This window comes from Nilaparvata lugens, chromosome 6 (genome assembly GCF_014356525.2).
Source record: "Nilaparvata lugens isolate BPH chromosome 6, ASM1435652v1, whole genome shotgun sequence".
NCBI classification, from domain to species: domain Eukaryota; kingdom Metazoa; phylum Arthropoda; class Insecta; order Hemiptera; family Delphacidae; genus Nilaparvata; species Nilaparvata lugens.
In genome coordinates this window covers 33,776,971-33,796,070 of record NC_052509.1, presented here as the reverse complement: position 1 = coordinate 33,796,070, position 19,100 = coordinate 33,776,971, and the positions used below count along the sequence as shown (strand labels likewise).

At 34.5% G+C, this 19,100-nt stretch overlaps 1 protein-coding gene across 1 annotated transcript in view; it reads right to left on the bottom strand.

Annotated features, from left to right (window-relative positions):
* LOC111052593 (LIM/homeobox protein Awh) overlaps nucleotides 1-19,100 on the bottom strand; it is a 247,677-nt gene that overhangs the window by 161,456 nt on the left and 67,121 nt on the right. Inside the window, exon 2 of the mRNA XM_039430661.1 lies at nucleotides 1,007-1,094. The gene's annotated coding sequence lies outside the window, so the exon portion shown is untranslated. The remainder of the gene's footprint in view (nucleotides 1-1,006; nucleotides 1,095-19,100) is intronic.

Sequence of the window (19,100 nt, the reverse complement as noted above, 5' to 3'; positions counted from 1 at the left end):
ATGTTTTACGATTTTTAATAAATGAATTTAAAGATAGCTGATTGTAGAGTACTAACTTTTTTAATTTCCGTGTATCATTCTGTAATGAGAGTTCATTTCCAGTTCCATGTAACAGTTTTGGTTTTTGACAGTCTTTTCTGTCTCAATGGATTGCAATGCAACCAGCTGCTTGTATTGAAGATTCAAGAGAAAAGGGGTTGTATTCCTATTTTCCGATCTGCTAGAAACCTCCAAGCATTATATACCTGTAGAACTTTGACAAGGAAATCACAAAGTACAAGGAATACCTTGGAGATATATTTCAAAGAACACTTATAGAGAAAAGATTGACAGGCTACTCAATGACTGAAGACAAATGGTGGCAAAACAATGAAAGCGACATACATTCCCAAGTTTTTTTTTCTTTTTATCAGCGATGAAGGAGGGTTAAGTTGCAACCAATACAAGCACTGATCCCTGTTTGGGATTGATTTGATACTATCGACAAAAGGACATAGACCTACTCGAGCTGATCATCATAATGAGTGAAGAGTAAGAATGTAGTGATAGTAAGATGATAAAGAAGAAGAAGAAGAAGAAGAAGAAGAAGAAGAAGAAGAAGAAGAAGAAGAAGAAGAAGAGAAGAAGAAGAGATAGTAGAAAAATAATAAGAAGATGAGAGGATAAAAAATGAATTTAGAAGGATACCGAACCCAAGCATCTCATTAACATGTCGATTGTGGCCCGGGCTCAGAAGAGGGTGTATGTAACGTATCGTGTGCCGGCCATTTGTTATATCCATCTCAACAATCCTCTAATTAACGTTTATGTTGCTTAATTAATCAATTAAATGTCGATGGTAAAGGGAGGATGTGATTCCCTGCACAAACGTCTCTAATCGGGCAACCAGTTCCAAATTTGTTTGTCATGTTTTGTGTCAGTCAAGTGGTAGAGAGCAAAAAATGAAAAAAAAATAGGAAGAATATAGTTATAGTGAAATGATTGCAAACTCAATAAGAATGCTTACCTGATGCTAGGTTTTGTGAGGCCATACAATCAATGCGGAATTCATGACGATGATGATGATGATACAATCAATACTTTATTCGATTCGTCTGCAACAAAAACCCTGTATTTCAGCCAATTTGATTTCAGTGATTGGGTTGAACCATTTAAATAAATCTTGAGAACGTATTATTTCTGAAGATTTAATGATCGACACTGTATATCGCTGATTTATCCAACTTATTCAATGAAGAATATAGTTGGTTGGTAGTTCTATTAATTTATCAATTATAATAAATAAAAATACTAGTACAAGATTGGTCATGCATGAAGACAGGATTAAAAATGAAAGATACACCATTCAATCTATAATATATACACCATTCATATGTAAATATTTAATTACAATGAAATCAACGAGCAAAAAATAAAATATGAAACAATAAATGCAAACATAATATGAGAAAATATACAAGAAAAATATCACCGATGGCTCAACTAAAACTCTTATTCTGCTTAATAGCATCAACTAATAAATTTCATGATTTTTATATCAGCATACATTAAAAATTTCTGTAGCTCAATCATTCGACTTGCTTCTGCTTATCGAATTAGAATTATATGATTCAATATTCCAATAATATTAGATACTTTAAATATTAAATATCAGGGTATAAGTTCGGCTGTCAGTGGAATTTAGATAAATAATTTATCTTATGAACTTTGAGTTTCTATAATTCTTATTATACTAATACTGATATTAATATACATTTAATGAGCATATTTAATATTTCAAATAGTGATATATAATTTAACATTCAATTCTCATCTTTATCTTAATGGGACTTTTACCTTATTTATAATACTTGCGCATTTATGTTTAAATCAAGCTTGATTTTTAAGTAAAACATTCGACAAGCTAGCTTCGTGAAATTTCTATTAATTCGTTGCACTGAGGGCCCTCCCAAGAAATTATATATTTCAGTAACTCATGTGCGTAGATTTTTCACAAATTTAAAGATGTGGCATGGATTTGCCTCGTGTGTCCTATGCCTTTCTGGTGGGCTGCTGTTGTCCTCTTCAATGGGGATATTTAAATTACTAACTCATGTCATAGAGCGACTTCACTGAGTTAGGTTCATTACTTATTAAATTTAAACTTTGGTAATAAATAAAGTTAATTCTTATAAGCATCACTCCTATTAAATGCTCAATACAGGCGTTTAAATCAGCTGTTCCTGCATTAAGTTAGTGTCTTCTAGATTTTTATGAAACAAGCCCCTGGTATTAAAACGGTAGTATGGAGTTGAAGTTAGTGTATTTGATTGTTACCAGCTATAGATAATCGTTCCTTAGAAGACCTATACAAATAATAATTATCACCTCCCTATCATTGAGAAACTGGAGAATGTTGGAAGAAAATTATTCACCTTATGAAAGAGAGTTGTTCATAATGCATTCATTAATTACTGACGAATGACAGACTAATTTACATTTTTTTTTAAATTTAGCTTAGCTTATATTAATCCTAATATGGAAGATGGAAAGAATATGGAATTCTGTGTAACTCATCGTAAATTGCATATTTCCTGGACCATCTATTGACAATCACAAACTATGAAAACATTAAATTCATCTTAAATTCATAAATTCTTAAATTCATCAGTCTTACAGTAGCGCTCGTAGAGTAAACATCTTAGTAGTTTAGTTTCACCGTAGTGATAGTTTTCAAAACAATCATCGTTCATCAATAAGTGGGTCACTGGAACATAACCATACAGCAGCTATCTTCATACGTCATCGTCGTCGGATAGATGAGGTCACCAACCAAACCACCGGATGGACTGATCCCGCAATTCGAGGAGGAGGAAGAAGAGGATAACTTTCCAGGGAACCAAGGACTCAAAGTACGAGAACAACCAGGTAAAATGGAAACTGTTGAACAATTATTGCTGAGTGAATTCAACACAGACATAATGAACATGAAGAGTATCTCTTCGGAATTCAAGGAATGGGCTTCGTCAGAATTTAAAAAAAACAAGGTTTCCAGAGCCGAATATGATAATTTCTTAGAATTAGTTCAAAAATTAGCATTGGTAATCGTGAAAGTAGAAACGAGAGCAGTTACTATTAGCCAAATAAGTGATTCTTTAGGGCATCCGAAAATTCATGACTCATTACAGGACATAAGCAAATCTGTTCAGGAAATTAAAAATAAAGACAGGCCTATTACTTACGCAGACATGATACAACTACCGAAAAAAGCTACTTCAAGCGATCCCCAGTCCAATAATCAAGTCAGGAAAATCCTTCCAAAAGAACAGGTAGTCTTAATTAAACCCTCAAATTCCACCGGTAATGGGAAACAAGACAGTGAAAAAAAGGAACACTGGAAACCAACATCGCGAGAAAGGATAACATTAAAATAAAAAAGACAGTACCCGTTAGAGGAGGAGGTTTACTCATTGTTCTGGATTCTCTAGAGGACAAAAAGAAATTATTGAAGAATAAAGCTGTAAATAATGATCAAATCAAGATAACTGAGCCCCAAAATAAAAAACCCAGGATAATTGTTTATGATGTTCCATCTGATCTCACTAACAAAGAGGTAACTGAAGAAATATATAACAAAAATTTTGTCAATTCAGGAATAGAAAAACAAAAATTTGAAGAAGGTTGCAAGCCATCATTCAAATTAGGGCCGAAAAACAAGGATTCCGTGCATTGGGTAGTAGAATGTGAACCCGAAATTAGGAAAGCAATAATTAATAAGAAAAAAATATTTATAGATATGACATCATGTAGAGTTAATGATTACCATGCAGTGCAAAGGTGCTATAAATGTCAAGTCTATGGGCACATCACAAAACATTGTAAAAAGGAAGAAGATATCTGTGGTCATTGCTCCATCACAGGACACAACATCAAAACCTGCCCTTCAATCGATAAACCTCCAGTATGTTTTAACTGCAAAAGAGCTGATAAACCCTCAGACCACAAAGTAAACTATCTAAAGTGTCCCAGCTATGTGAAAGCATTGCAACAATCAATTGATCGAACAAATTATGGAAGTGCTTAAAAAGATTAAAAATAGAATTTCCAGCTCAAAATCATCAAATAAATTCACAGCATCAAATATAAAAATAGATATTCAAGATTTCCTATCATCTATTAAAAAAACAGAATTAATAAAACAGTCAGCGAAAAGTAGGACGTCTTTGATTTTCAGCTTTGGTCAATATACAGATTTTAATTTATCATTAGCTCGCTGGAATAAAAATAGTTTACGTATTTCAGAAGGCGTTGCACATTCAATCAAGAAGAAAACGCTGAGTCAAGATGAATACAATAGCTTACCTACTGTTTATTTACGGAACGTAAATAATAGCTCAATTCGTTTTCATCTTGTTAAAAATTCATTGACATTGATATTAGCGCAAAATAATAACAATGAGGCTCAATTAGGTATCCGTGACCTCTTACTGGTAATAGACGAATATGCATCGATAAATAAATACAACATTACGATTGGAATAGATTCTTTTGATATTGACTCCGAGTTTACATGCTTGGACATTTTAAGTTTAGTAATTAAAACTAAAAACCTGAATTATGTATTCTATTACAGAGGAATAAACAATCTAAAGTTCTTGGATATACCACATGAAAACGATGGCTCTGAAGATTGTCCAAAAGGATACCTACCGTATGATTCTATTCTTTATGCTTATTTGAACAGTATGATAGAACTCAGGAACTTTATTCAACAGTATGATGTTCTGAATGCGGATTTATATAGGGGAGTACTATCATCACTGAATAGTAATATCTCTTCTTCAGCAGCATGTATTCAAGAGATAAGGCGAAACGAGATGAACATCTACGACAATCGACTTAAGACTTTCCTGTGGCCGACATCCACTACATATCGAATGGGCTTCTGTTTTGAAAATGAAGGAAAATACGTACCCTACAATGAAACAACAAAGTCATTCTTAACTAAGGAAAAGTATATTCTAGTCAGTAGAGACACCCAAATCATGCTGAATGCTGAGCTACTGAAGAATATTCTAAAAGTTGACATCACAAATTGTAAGATGCCAAAAATAACTTGGATGGATGGAGTTCCAGGGTGTGGTAAAACTCACTTTATCCTTCAGCAACATACACCAGGTAAAGATCTCATTTTGTGTCAGACAAGAGCTGGAATAAATGAAATTAGGCAAGAGGTGAATAGAATTCACAAAAATAAATATGAAAGAATAATTAAACAGGATTATAGAACAGTTTCATCTTTTATAATAAACGGATCAAAAAAGCAGTACAAACGTGTTTTCATAGATGAAGCAGTATTAATGCATGCAGGTTTCGTGGGATTTGTCTCATCTCTCGCTGGTGCTTCTGAGATTATTCTGCTAGGAGATTCAAACCAAATACCTTACATAGAGAGAAGTAAATTAACAGCTGAATGGTCACACATTTCATCTCTCTGTGAGAAGAGAATCCATCAAACAGTAACTAGAAGGTGTCCAATAGACGTCTGCTACATCCTTTCCAGCTACTACCAGGACATTGGTACGAAAAATGAGGTCCTGTTATCCGTCAGACCTCCAATAACAAATGGAGAACTTGGACCACTTGAACCTAACACTCTGATTCTTACATTCACTCAGCTCGAGAAGAAAACAGTGCTAGAAGAGCTGCAATCAAAACTTCACCCTTCAATTAAAGTCCATACAATTCATGAAGCACAGGGCTTAACTCACAAGAATGTAGTTCTGATAAGGAACAATAAAAAACAACTTGGAATATATAACAGCACACAACATGTAATAGTAGCAATGAGCAGACACACACAAACCTTCAGATATATCACAACAGGGCAAGAAGATTTAGTGCTGACCCTAATTCGAAAACTAAAGGATGTTAGTGAAGAGTTTCTCTTAAGCTGGAATGAAAGAAACATGGAAGGGATTAATGAGAGTTTAAATAATGAGTAACAACAACTTATCAAATTTGCTCAGCTTCGAGGATCTTGATTATTTTGAAGAAATAAACGATGAAGTGATCAACAACAGTCAACAACTTTGTGCAGCATTGAGTTCTTGTGATTTGAGCATCTTCTGTCTCAATATAAGGAGTATCAGAAGAAATTTTGATGAGCTGATGATTCAATTGTGCGACATTAATTTTTCTTTTGATGTTATTATTCTAACCGAATGCTGGATTAGGACTGAATTTGTACTCCAGTCCATTCGAGGATATGATGTATTTTCCACCATAAACAACCCATTACAAAATGATGGTGTAGTTGTTTATGTTAAAGATAGTATAAATGTACAATGTGTTGAGCTACATATTAACCAGGCAAATGTCCTACATATTCGGTTGGATGCAGCAGACAAAAAGTGGAACATCCTTGCAATATACAGATCACCGTCCTTCAATGATATTACAGATTTCCTGAGTGACTTAGAATCGATCCTGAATGAATTAAGAGGGCAACAAGTCATATGTGCCGGAGACATGAATATTAACACCCTTCAAATCGTCCACATCATCAATTGAATGACTACTGCGATCTTCTAAGCGAGCATGGGCTCAGACTCTGCATTAAGCAAGCAACCAGAACTACAACAGAAACTGCTTCTTGCATAGATCACATTGCTACCAACTCCAGAGATAATCTTTTTCCAATCATTTATGAATCAACAATAACTGACCACTTCACCACAATTCTAGGAGTGCAACATATTTCGAGAAATAGTGCAAATGAAACTGGAACACATGAAATAAACGAGAAAATAGACATTAATAGCTTGAAGAATGAACTACTGAATGAGGAGTGGATTCATGTTTTAGAAGATAATAATCCAGATACATCTTATGACACCTTCTTATCAACTCTGAGACAACATATACAAAATAATATCAAGCAGCATCAGCGGCAGAAGAAGTACAAACCCATCAAACCATGGATCACCAGAGGTATAGTAGCAGCAATAAGAACCAGAAATCTACTCAACAAAAGAAGAAAGGAAGACCCAAACAACATTAACTTAACCAACTTCTATCGTCGGTATAGGAATACACTCACAGCTTTAATTCATGAAACAAAGGACCAATACTATAGAGAGAAATTGTATGAAGCTGGAAAGGATAATAAAAAAATGTGGAAAGTAATCAAAGATGCTACTGACTCTAAATCAAAAACAAAAATGAAATTGAATGCTATTAAAATAGATGATAGGATTTTCAATCTAAAGGAAAATCCAGAAACTGTGCTCAACCACATGAATAACTTTTTCACAAATGTAGGTGAAGAAATGGCGGAGACAATAATAGATTCCTTAAGAAAACCACTAGACCAAATCATATCCCAATATAAACCTGTTACAAGAACTCTACACTCCATCTACTTTCACCCAGTAACTGAAGATGAGCTTCTTGAAGCTATTAGTAGTTTGCGAAATGACAGTGCTCCAGGACTTGATGGAATCAATAATAGAACATTGAAGTCGATAAAAAATGTAATTGTAAAACCATTAATTCACATATTTAATTTAAGTCTGTCAAAAGGAATTTTTCCAAAAGCTATGAAAGAGACATGTGTTAGACCATTACATAAAGGAGGCGACAAAACAAATGCCACCAATTACAGGCCTATTTCACTTATAAGCAATATTTCTAAGATTTTGGAAAAACTGGTAAAGAAACGTCTTGTGAATTACATGGAAAAAAACAACTTACTATCTAGGAATCAATTTGGTTTTCGTGAGGGGAGGAGTACAGAAGATGCGGTATTAGAATTGTCAAATTTTGTCACAGATAAGCTAGAAAATAACAAAAAATGTGCAGCAGTGTTCCTGGACCTAGCAAAAGCTTTTGACACTGTTAATCACAGTTTGCTGCTGAAGAAATTAGAAGCCATGGGAATTAGAGGAGTTCCTCTAGCATGGTTTAGATCATACCTCTGTGACCGGCGTCAAAAAGTCAAAGTTGAAGAACATCTCAGTTCAGAGGAAACGATGAAGTTTGGGATTCCCCAAGGAACAGTTCTTGGGCCAATTCTGTATTTGGCATATGCAAATGAGCTATGTTCAATTAAGATAAGAGGAAGAGTAATAGCTTTTGCTGATGATACGTGTATACTATTTGAAGGAAACACCTGGGAGGAAGTTTTTAATCTGGCACAGGAAGAATTGATCAAAGTCGATAAATGGTTAAGAGAAAATTTGCTTACAGTAAATGCAACAAAAACGAAATTTTTAGCCTTTTCTCTGACAGAACGGACGAGACCACCGGATTCTTCAATAATCCTGCATCACTGTGGAAGCACCAACAACCCGTGTGATTGCCCTTCAATTCAACAAGTCAATGAAATAAAATATTTAGGAACAATAGTGGACAACAAATTCAAATGGGACAAGCACATTAATCTATCAATTACCCGGATCAGGAAGCTTCTCTACAAATTCTATCAACTCCGTAAAATCCTCAACTATGAGACATTAAAAACTGTTTATTTTTCTTTAGTGCAATCAATTTTAAGATACGTCATAATTATCTGGGGAGCTACGAATTTTACACATGTTGAACCTCTCTATAAACTTCAAAAACGAATACTAAAAATAATAGGCTTCAAGGAGAATCAATTCCCCACGAACATTCTTTTCAAGGACAGTAAAGTACTGAGTGTAAGACAACTCTACATCCAGGCTATCATCACGCGAATGAGGAGAAACAACGAACACATAAGACTGGCAGATCATAACCATCAAACAAGGCAGAGAAATACGTATTCAATAGTACCAAGGATGAACACTACATTTGGGCAAAGAAACTACACATATTTGGGACCAAAAATTTATAATTCAATACCAAGTTACATTAGGGAAGAATTCAATAGACACAGGTTCAAGAAAAGTTTATTTTCCTGGTTGGTTGATATTGGAGTGGAAAATTGTGAAAATTTAGTTAGATTGTAAATATTGAAACTATTTATTCTTCATTCCACTCTTTACTGTTTTTCATTTTTCTAAAAATAACCTTTCTTATTATTATCCTTAATAGAACATTAATATTTATTTACTAATTCCATAATTTTGTTTGTTTGTATTATACATTTTTACTAATTTTATTATAAAAAACTTTAATCCCATATCAGTGAATGAAGTTTGTAAATAGTAATTATTACACGCAAGAAACAACTAATTACTTATACCCCAACACATATAATATATAGTGGGGTGTATATTTATTCATTGAAATTATCATTTATTCATTGTTGAAACACCGCTGATTTATGTAGTATTTTACAATACTATATTATCAATATTCTAATGTTGCATTCAATCTTCATTGTAATTAATAAGTTTTCATAATATGTGGAATTTGTTGCATAATTGGCTGTTGTACTGTAATTTATTGTAGATTCGTGTATGAACCAGAATGTATTGTAACTTACTTGAATAAATTTCATTTCTATTTCTATTTCTATTTCTATTTCTATCTTTGAAACACTGATTAACCCATCTATTTTTTATTCAACACTTTACTTATAGATATTACTACCAATTGATTGAGAAGAATATGTTTTCATAATAATAAATTCTGCATAACTAAGTACATAGGAAGTCCGTATTGAGATGTAAATGAAAGTATTGATTGACAGATGAATTTCATGATTCACCAAATAAAGTCAAGCATGACAAGAGATAAATTGACTTTTTGGCAGTACGAAGTCCGCCGGGTAAGCTTGTTAATTATAAATATTCACTATTAATAAATTACCATTAATTAATAAGAGTGAATAGTGGAGCACATGTGTGGTTGCAAGTTAAGAATACTGCTGCTTCTTCATTGACAAAACATTTTTTGATTTTTCGAAGAAGTAGAGATTATTATAACCCAGTTAATTGTAGCAAATGGGAATAATTATTGTGATCATGAAACTGAATAATATCAGTATTATTACTATATAGAATGTAGAACATTGAACTCAAATACCTGAAAAAAATAATAACCGTTAGACCTAGAAATTTACTAGAGAGTCACTTAAAATGAAAAAATCATTCCACTTTAATACTCTCTGTTTTGTATCAGATTCTAGAATAAGATGAAACTTCATAAAACAAATATAATAAGAGTGAGAAGGGAAAAAATTATTCTATTCATGAAAATTGAAGCTTATAAACTTGTAAATGAAGGATCAATAGATAAATTTATCAATTTCTTTTAATACTTCCTTCTTCCTATAGGTGGCTTTCTCCTGCACGAATACATTATTGAAATTTATGTTGGAGATGGAGATTGCTCATCGATCGCTGCAACATTCCAACTAGGGTTGTGTGGATTTCATTTTTAATCATCTGTTTTACACAATTCAACCACAGTAATTGTGAATACTTTCATTTGAGATAGCTCTTCCGAAAGAAAATCGAAGGCGGACAAATCTGGCGATCTATGGGTCTAGGAAACGCAACCGATTCGAGAGATTCTCGTGCAGTGTGGATATCGCTCACGGTTCATTCGATAAAATTCTGAATGAATAGAATTAAAACAGAGAATTTAGAATGGAATGTACAATATCCCAGCATATCGATGTAGCTGCGATCAATGAGGAATAGTCAACACAGTTTTGAATAACGCATTCGTGCAAGAGGAAGTCATCTATAGGCAGTACGGTAACTGAAAAAGATAAAAACTTTCTAAATCATTAATATGATTTATCTTTTTAATAAAAAAAAATCTTTTTAAGGACAAAGATAATTTGATTTATCTTTCACATTTAATTGTAATTGATAACATTTAATAAATTGAAATTGAACATTATTTTTCCCCTATCACGTTTTTAAAAGTTTCCGTTTTTCTGGTCACTCTTTATCTATGGATTTAAGGATTTTTCTATTTTTGTCTAGTAATAATTTGTATGTTCTTTCTCATGATCACAGTGCAAACCGTCCTCAGCCGATAAGGGCCAAGCCACATGAAGCGTTTTTTAGGCGATTTAAGACGAGTCTGCAGGGCTAGGTGCTTTCCGTTTGGCTGATTAGGTTGGATTTCAGGAATTGGCTGATAATCAGCCAATTGGAGAGCTTCATGCCCTGCCGACTTGTCTGAGAAACGCTCGTGTGGCCTCGCCCTAACTATAATGAGTGACAAATATTGCTATTTTCAATGCAATTGAAAAAAGCATTTCAATGAATCTCGATCACTTCATTATAATATTATTGTGTGAACGGTACCAGATCCATCTAGAATAATAAACGACAATAATTTGAAAATTAAAATAATAATAAAGCGGACAACACCTGTTGACTTCACTTCCTCCGCCAAGAACGTGATTATGTTGAACATGGATGCACGCAGCTAGTGAGCTCACTTATCGGTATGCAGTTCTTCGAACGTATCTCTGCGTATTTCTATTCAGATCTTAGAATACGTATCCTTTAGATCTGTTTAGATCTCTGTGACGTCACAGATTACAAGGATTCCTCACCAGGTTCATTGGAGTGGAAGCGACAGATAATCGCCGCTATCAGCCACAATCACTTTTCGGCTTTTTTCCTGTGACGTAGCACTGCCTCTGTCTCAATGTACCCGTTTTAGATAAATGCGTATCATGCATCAATGCTTGCAGGTGGTCCGGAGACGTGTCATGCTCACACGTGCTGTATGATCCTCTCCTCTCTTCTTTCACTTCTCTTTTCCTCCCTCTTCACTCTATGCTTTCTTCTCTCTCACTTCTCTCCTCACTATAGAGAGAACTCTTTAATCGACCCACAAATTACGCACCATTCTACTAGCATCTAGTCACATTCATCATGTCTCTCCGATTTATTCTAATCGGACAATCAGACCTGATATCTTGCGCATGCGTACGCCCTGGCGTTTAGAAAAATTATTTCTATTTGTAGTTGTAGCATGCTTGGAATACCCCTGGTTCTTCTGGGACTCCGCCTGACAGCAACAAAACAAACATGCTGTGAAGAGAAGTAAGGATATGCGAAGAATGTTTGTAAATGCCGTATAGAATGGTACCAGTTATTAATATATGGTTGAAAGTCATAAATAGGTGCGATTTCGGCCTGGTATTTCTTCTGCAAATAAGAAATCTTTGAAGTTATCTAACTTAAAAGAGACTCTACAAGTGAGAAATATCGTCGTCATCGTCGTCTTCCTACAAGGATTAGGCAATTTGCCTGTTGCGACTTCAAACTCACCATCACATCCATCTTTTACGGGGTCTGCCCACACTTCTCCTTCCAACCGGGTTATACAACATGACTGCCCTGGGAATCCTGTCGCTCTCCATCCTTTCAACATGCTCTTTCCAGTTTTGCCGATTTTCTTCAATCTTCTGCCATATGGAGATTATGTTGAGCTCGCTTCTTATATCAACATTATGAAGCCTATCTTCCCTTGTACACCCTTTTACTGCTCTTAAAAACCTCATTTCGGCAGCCTGTAACCTACTCCATTCTTTCTTCCTAGGTATCCAAGATTCAGAGCCTATAAAATATACTATTTTAATTATATCATCTCCAAGTATATGACAAAGCTGACAGAACTTGTAAATGAGCTTTCTTATTTTTTTAGTTGTATACGATATAAATATGGTTATCCCATTTCAATCAATCATCTAAAATTATTAGATATTTAACAAATAGATTTAACTAGATGGTCAATCAGACGACAATCACAGTTTCGATTCTCCACTCTACAATAATGGAGCTTTTATTACTGACATTGACAGCTTTGTAAAATATGTTACAGAGAAGGTACGAAATTTGTTTTCTCTGCATTCAATGTAGTTGGTTCATGTGAATGGGGCAATGATTGATGGAAAATCTTGATCTAACGTATCATCATCATCGACTCATCGTCATCATCTTTATTAATAATAGCTCGAGATCTGAATCTTCTGGTCACTATATCATGGAAGAATAATAGATTGGTTATTCTATGCTATTACAAACTCTTGTTCAATTTTTCCTGACATTTGAAATGGTAAGATGTTATTTTCAGTGATTTTTTGTGTATTATCTCAGTTATATCGATTCATTGCCGATTTAATAATTGTAAACAATATTCCACAATACTGAATGAAAATGTGGGTGCTCGGTGACAGTAAATAATAGGATCAGTGTTTGCTTAGTCAATGAGCAAAATCTCTACAGGTGCGTACAGACTTTTGCGCCACGAACAAGTGCATTCCACTTTACATCAGCTGAAATGAAATATCTCCTTGATCAATTTCCCAAACTTTACTAACACATTTTACTAGTAATGTCCATTTGATTGTTACGTCGAATAAAATAATTTCATTGTAGAGATCATCAAGAGTATTAAAACAGCCAAAATCCATCACCGTTGCCCTTCCAAAATCATGCGCAATAAGGGTTCGAGCTCTAGATGCAACTTTTTAGCTCACTAACTTGTAGATTCTTCGGGTCTGTTAGCGAATGTTACGTACCGTACATAACATCCAACCTTATCAATGTTATTTTTTTCTTCTATTTTAAGTCGTCATAGCTTGTGAATGAGTTATGACGACTTATAAGAGAAGAAAGAAAGCTTATTAATTACGGAGGGGCTGAGGGAAAATGAATTTTTTATACAGTAACAATTTTCCTTTTGTAGTAAAACAGAATACAATGTCTGTATTGGGATTCCTGTTTTAGTGGACAATATAATCTGTCAGTATTCCTTCAGTTCTACTGTGACCATGGTTTCCGCTTCCGGTCTCATGAATAAACAATCCTTTCCGTATTCCATTGAGAAAGTAATTTTTTCAGGATAACAAAACACGATAAAATTATAAGAATAATGCAAAATGAAGATGTAATATTTCAATCATTTGGCTTCACCTCGCGTACCCTCTGAAGTTTTTCACGTACCCCCAAGGGGTACGCATACCCCAGGTTGAGAACCGCTGTTCTACGTGAAAGGCAGACAGACTCGAGGCATCTTGCTGTTAAAATCTGTTGCCATTCATGAAATTGTAGCAGCCGTTTTATTGTCTCTCATATGGGACTGCTAAGGCTGTGTCTATAAGACAAGGCTGTTCCATAAAGGCTTGCTATAGCCCAGTGCATCTCTCCCATTCTATAATAAACTTAAATATACTGGATATTATACTGTACAAGGACCTCAGCGGGATGTACCATACTTGTCATGCTTTAACATGTGCCCTCCCACATCTTCCTCTTGCCATATACACGTCGTTTATATGTGTACAAGTTGTAAGCTAAGATGTACATTTATGTGGTAAATGCTAAGTTAGTCGGCAGCAAGCTGAAGAGTACGTTAAAAGCGCATGGTTGACAGGCTCGCTCAGAAGGTGGTCTATACTATTACAAAATTATACATTTATTATAATATGTATTGTGTATGTATATTTTTACTATGCATTTATGCATATATGCATTCGTGTGATCAGACCCGAGGGTGGCTTGAACATTTTATTCCACTTGAAGAGTATATGTGTCAGTGTTGTTCCCGTTGCTGCTACCATTCATGTTCTTTGAGAAATTATGTAGAAAATGACACACTCTTTGTGAAATTCCGTTGTTTGTAGCCTTTGATGTCACTAATGAAATTCTTGTGCAGCATTCTCAACGATCGTGAAGAGAAAACTGTACTCTATTAAACGAGTTTCACGGAGATTTCAAAGCGGTTTAGTCAGAGTTGAGAAATCCTATACAGCACGGATTAATGAAAAATTCTAATTCCAATACAACCATAGAATAAACAATAGATAAAATAACATACAACAAACAACATCTAACAATAGATTTTTTATTCAATGATACAGCTTTCACTTGACGAAGCTATATCTGATATGATTCTTTTTATAATTTTTCGAATTTGAGGATAGAGTGGACCATCAGGTCTAGTTCTTGAGTCGTTTAGTTCTGACAATGAAAATCGATAAGATTGAAGCGAGCTGCACACGAGGAATAGTAGCTTCACTAGCTGCTGCGGGAACGCAGGATTGGAAACGTCACGCAGATTACAGTTTTAAATCTAATTCTTAGATTTAAACTGTACTCGCGCTTCGCGCTCGGCAGGGGGCTTCGCTCCCCGCACCCCCAGTAGGGTGAGTTTGCAGCTTCCGCGTTTCGCGCTGCAGATGGGAGGCGGGCTTTGCCTCCCAATCGCCTTCTATGACTGTATAGGGTTGCATAGAAGCTTCAGTTGAGTTCAGTGTTACAATATCACTGGATTATGATTAATCAATCAATAATTTTATTCAATCCAACACAATATACATAAAATAAATCAAAATACTAAAATCACAATCGAAATTAAGAATGTTATAATTAAAAGAATATAATAGGAATGTTAAAATAATAATATTACGACTAGCACAACTCTCATCCGCGCTCAGTTTCTTTCTTTGCGGATGTAAATTGTTCCATAAAAATGTAATTTATATTATAAATTTGATTTGATTTGAAACCGCACTGCAACAGTTCTTCGATACCTGCCTGGAAGAAAGTATGCTTTTGAGGATTTAGTTAGCTTCGGCCAGACTGTAAAGGGATTGAAGAGGCGCCCTCTCATCCAAATGGGGCTATAAGTCTTTTCTTCTGCCTTTCATCCAGAGGCAATTTCATAAACATACAAATTGGCTTATGAATTCATTATTGCCAAGCTGTTTATTACCTTTCATCTCTGGCTGAAGCTCAAGTCTCTCTCCTTCTCCTCCTGCCTTTCATCTCGTACTCTATCTCTCTTTAACAATATCATTCATTTTTTGTTTCTGCCAAACCTCTTTTGTGCACGCGCTGGATTGAAATCATCCGACAACCTTTTTTATACTTCTTTATCTTGTTCTTCTCGGCTACTTCAACCTGTCCCTTGTTCTTTTCCATTCTTTTCCTTAGCTCCTCCTTTTTTAAAATTTTCACTCTTCGACCTCATGTTAAAACTCACTTACAGTATTTGCCCTTATTCTTTTTAATTTCTCTTCAAATTCACTCGCTATTGATATTACCATTTTCATCTCATTCATATTCTTACTGCTCGTTCATCACTTAATTCCTCCCTTTCCCTATAAAGGAAGGTATTTTATTTTTTTCAACTCAATTACATTTTTCACCAAAAAGTTCAATTACTTAAATTCTACTCCATTTACTTTTTCATGTTACATAATTTCTACACAAGAGGACTACAAAACATCTTATACAATGTTTACTAAGAATTTTATTATGTACTAGCAGGTAATCAGTGCTCCGCCCGCAAATGTCCAATTTAAAGCTTGACAAACTGGACACTTGACGTAATGAAATCTTGAAAAATAGAAAATATGCCTATAACCATCCTCGTTAAATAAAGAATCTATAGATTTCAATAATTTCAAGTTAATCAGTCCAATAGTTCAGAAGTAATGATGCGGCATTCGTGAATTTCCTATCCCGTACGTGTATAAGCCAGTTTTTTTCCTTTTGTATTATATAGATTATCCAACCCTCTGTTTATATTCTCACAGTTATCTATTTTTGTTTCAATTCTACCTTTTTTCACAAAACCATAAAAGTTATAATTGAATATTCTCATTCTTAGCTTATCGTTCTCATCTTTTTTACATAATATCTCTTTCTCAATCTTCATCTTTCCATCACCCTATCATAATTTCTCCCAATATACAGATTCTACATCTCTTTTCGCCTCAATTATATGAAAAAAATCCTACAGTCCTTTTCCATTTCAACTTCATACTATAGTTTTTCCTACATCTTCTTCTGGTATCCTAAACAGCTTGTGTTTTTCTCTCAGACATTAGAAAGAAATACTCTGCATTAGCAACAGTTGTCTATTTTTCTTTACCTCTCTCTTTTCGGATTTTAGTTTGTACCACTTCGATTTTGCATTGTGTCAGTTTGCAAATGATGTTATCATAATGCATCCATCTATTCGAAAAAGGCATTAGAGGTTCTCGCATTTCCTCCACCAGTCTCAAATTGAAATATCATTATATCCCATCCATCAATATTATGCTTATTTACATTTTTGAACACGTTCACATCTACATTACACGTATGTTTCGTTGAACATGTGTGAGGGAATTATATTGTAAAATAGGAAGACTATCCAGTGATGAATAATGAAATATTTTCTTAAAAAGGAAAGAGATCCTACAAGGATATGGAGTTCACTAGATCTTCATGAACATTTCTTTTTATTGTGCTCTCTCCATTCCCAATCTTCACCAATCACCATTATTGAATACATTCTCTCCATTTCTATTCCCATTTCTACCTTTTCCTTTCTCTGATTCGAATTTTGCTACAATCACTCTGCAATAGGGGCAATAGGCCCAAGGTGGTCAGTTTTTAATTCCATTTTTGTGAGGAGCGCCCAACAAAGTAATTTACGAGAGCATTGCCCGCCCACCAACAAGCATAGCCAACTGTTGATTTCAGTATACCTGGTACATAGTTATATTTACTGATGAAAAATAGTACATGATACATATTGTGTATAGCATAGTATATTTCCAGACCGCGGCAGCCGAAAATAACGCTTTAATCAAGTGAATATTCGACCACGAAAATGAAAACCATTCACTTGTCATCAGCTAATAGCAACCAATTGCCAACCGCAATATCACAATGATTTATACAATCGATTTCAGGTCGTAATCTAGCTGCCCTTTCCCCAATGCAACTTTCCCTAGCCGACTGTTTCCATACAAAAAATGAATTGTATGTGCAAAAATGATGTTGTCTGTTGCCTAGTGTCTATCACGGCCTTCAATTACAATTGAAAAACGTAAAAATCATAAGAAAATTAAGAAAAAAGTATCTCATGACCGTTTATACATAGGCAATGTACTCACTTGCACATTAAACGATCAAACTAGGCTTTTCAATCATTTCTTCTATATGTATAATATGATACGTTACAATATTCTATGAAGGTTTTCTATATCGTTATGGTTTCCATTATCATCCATTTCATTTCAATGAATTAATTCTTGTATTGGTGTATATTGGTAAATTTCATACAGAGATTGAAAACGGCGTTATAACCTGATAACCAAAATTATAGATGCTTGTTGCAATAAATAGCCTAGTGATGATTATGAGGATGATGTTGAGAATATTGCCAGTCAGTCACATAAGAATACAATCGCATTTAACCGCCATGAAGTGATATCATCCAACGGAACTAATGAACGAATAAATATGACGTCAATACAATGAACTTATTTCATAGAGGTTGAATTCAATAATTGGATAAGAGTTTTATTGTTCTGGAGTCATACTGGTTTATATTCTGTTCATTCAAGATTGATAATTATTGTCTAATATTATCGACTTGATTTGTTTCAAGTGTTTAATGTTTAATGTTTAATGCCTACCAGTTATTCAGATTGATTACCTACTAGTGTTTCGAAATTTAGTCTTCTCAAATCAACAATGGAGAAATGCAATATAATATCAAGTGGAAAATACCACTGCTTTCAATAACTTCGGAATTCTCGGTTAACAATTCTTGTAAAACCAGCATGAATAAAATTTTAAAAAGTCCATCAAGAATAATAGCTGTAATTTCCACAGAAATTACATTAGAAACCATCAGAAAAGATTCAAATCAAGAGATTCCAACAACACCGATAACCCGACGGTAATAGAATGTGATGACGTATGTTATTGCGAGTTATAAAAGCTCATTGAATGAATAAATCATTGTTGTATTGTGTTATTAGGCGGAGAGCGTAGCTTTTAATGGATACAGCTGGCGCTTTGGTGGATGAAACTGTGTGTATGTGGATGTAAATAAGTGTATAAATGTGTATATAAGTAAAGATGAGGAGAAGTATAGTATGTAAATAAGGAAATTCAAAAGAAAACGTCTCCGCAAGGAAAGAAACAAGTGGCTAGACACTCCGCCGTTTCAGCCCCCCACTGGGTTGGTCATTAAACGTCCAACAGGGGTGAAGATAGTTGAGGAAATGTAAATATTCTTACTGGGTCCATTACCCAGTCGGGGACATCCTCAGACAAAGGCTCAGCCTCCAGTTTACCTCTTTCTAGTCAATGCGCAGACATTGAACATTTGAATTTCGTAAACTTTATGAATAGCTTAGGTAAAAGTATGAT